We start from the raw sequence: 2,712 nt of genomic DNA, 5'->3' as shown, positions 1-2,712 counted from the left end.
ACGAGCTTCACTATTTTAAGAGACTTAAACATTCACTGTAATGACCCTACATGCACTTTCTCTGCTCCACTTTGACTGCTGATGTGGCAGCCATGAATGTTCTACTTTGTAACTCAGGTCCCACTCACAAGGCTGGAAATTTACTAGACCCCATTTTTCCAATTTAGCTAGTATCGTATGCCAGACAGCCCACCCCATTATCTGGTCTGATCACTTTTTGGTTGGTTTTAGGGTAAAATTGGAGATGCAGTGCAAAAACACCTCTACCTTTTCTTCCAAAGTGGGGTTTAGAAACAGTAAGAACCTAGATGTTGATCGATTTAATCAACATCTCTTAAACAACATTCCTGCTACCTCCCCAACCAATATAGTAGATGCGGACACTATTCAAGCCTGGTTGAGGTCATCTATTGATGCATGTCTACCAATGTCTAACAAAAATATGTACAATCATCGTCCTCCTGCCCCGTGTTTTTCTGATAAATTAAAAATAGTAAAAACCAAATGTAAAGCTTTGGAGAGACGGTGGCGGAAGGACTATGTGCCATAATCAAAACTTACTTATAAACTGGCAAAAAAGGATTACCACAAACTATGTAAAGCTGCTCGTGCTGAGCATGCAAATAACACCATCACCTTTGCTCATAATAATACTAAATTCCTATTTCAAGTTGTGAAAGTGTTGTCAGGCGCATCTTGCCAATTCACGCCACCTGAGTTAAATGCAGCGCAATGTGAAGACCTGGCTGAGTTCTTCATTGATAATATTGAAAACATTTACACAGAAATTAATATCATGACAACTAATGCAGAGTTATTACTCCTGAGGCGGAAGCCGGGAGTTAGACATTTTTATCTGTATTGATATTGAAAATAATTCGAAAATCGCCGTTTTTTAAAGCTTTCTTTCTAAACTCCCCTGGGCACTTGAAATGATCTTTTCACTGTACGCACCTCAGGATCGTTCCCCTCTTGGGACTCCTGCCGTCCTCCTTGGGCTGATTCACGGGCTTATCAGGATCAAACTCCCCTCCTCCCAAGGCGCAGACAGCGGCCGCCATCTTGGGTGAGGGCCAGGACAGCGCGCTAGTGCTAAGGCAGATTTGGGGCCAGAGCATTATAAATTAAGCGCGAAAAGGCAGTCAGACACACGATAGTTAATACTCCTGAGGCGAAAGCCGGGAGTTAGACATTTTTATCTGTATTGATATTGAAAATAACTCGAAAATCGCCGTTTTTTAAACCTTTCTTTCTAAACTCCCCTGGGCACTTGAAACGATCTTTTCACTGTACGCACCTCAGGATCGTTTCCCTCTTGGGACTCCTGCCGTCCTCCTTGGGCTGATTCACGGGCCCATCAGGATCATACTCCCCTCCTCTCCAGGCGCAGACAGCGGCCGCCATCTTGGGTGAGGGCCAGGACAGCGCGCTAGTGCTAAGGCCGATTTGGGGCCAGAGCACTATAAAATGAATCACACTTCCCGTCCGCGCAGCCCGTCCATCACTGACCTTCGTATGGCCCTGCTGAATTGTAGTTCTCTCCCGAAACACTCTCTCGAGCTCATCATTTTGCTACAGGATTATAATTTGGATATCCTGTTTGTAACTGAAACGTGGCTATCTACCAACTCCGAGGACGGCATTGTCCGTGCCCTCCCCCCAGGATACCTTATCCACTCGCAGATCAGACTCTCTGGCAAAGGAGGCGGACTGGCCATACTGTACAAAAACCATTTAACTGGCAGGCTGAAGGACGGTGGCATTTCGGATTCCGAAAATTTCCACTTTCATTTTCAGCTCTCTCCCACCACGTCCTTCACAGGCCTCTTAGTATATCGCCCTCCAGGGAACTCTGGTCACTTTACCAGCTCTCTCCTAGAAACTGTTACCGTTTTAGCCTCTTCCGTGCCCAATTTCACCATTTTAGGTGATTTGAATCTCCATTTCAATGAACCCTCAGATAAAGTAAACACTGACCTTCTCCTTGATCTCTCTTCCTTTGAGATCCATCTTATGAACACAGGAGCCACACACTATAAAGGACATCTCCTTGACCCGATACTCTCCAATATAGGGTCACTTCAGGCCAGCCCCCCCATCTCCCTCCCCTGGACAGACCATTTTCTCCTGACTTTCACCTGGCAGGTCGAGCTTAAAACTGTACAAACGCTCAGTACCTCCACTCATGATAGAACGTGGTCGAAACTCTCAGTGGAGAAGTGGATTAGCATCCTCGAACGCTCCCCCTCTCCCCCCGCTCTGGACCCCGTTGTAGCCGACACCAACTTCAAAAACTGGATCACAAACTCATTAGACTTAGTCCTACCAAAAAAAACTTTGCGGAAAAAGCAGGTCAGAGCTGGTTCTGCCCCCTGGTTCACTCCTGAGCTCAGAATCCTAAGGAAAGGCTGTAAGAAGCTTGAGCGTATCTAGAGAAGAAACTAGGATACTGCTAACAAAGACACCTATCACGACTCGATCAGACCATACAAAGTCGCCCCCAGAATCGCCAAAATAACATTCTATGACCACAGAATCAAAAATGCCTCTAACTCTACGAGAGAAACTTACAAGACCGTTAAAGAACTTTTGAAGATCCCTGACCCCCCGTTACCCCAAGACCCTTCAGGGTCCAAGTGCAACGAACTAGCCACCTACTTTGATCAGAAAATTAAAAATATTATATCCACCCTACCCCAAACGGAGAGTCCT

The sequence above is a fragment of the Lissotriton vulgaris genome, unplaced genomic scaffold, assembly GCF_964263255.1.
Source record: "Lissotriton vulgaris unplaced genomic scaffold, aLisVul1.2 SCAFFOLD_537, whole genome shotgun sequence".
In the NCBI taxonomy this organism is placed as follows: domain Eukaryota; kingdom Metazoa; phylum Chordata; class Amphibia; order Caudata; family Salamandridae; genus Lissotriton; species Lissotriton vulgaris.
The sequence above is the reverse complement of the archived record's forward strand: the minus strand, read 5'-3'. Positions refer to the sequence as shown.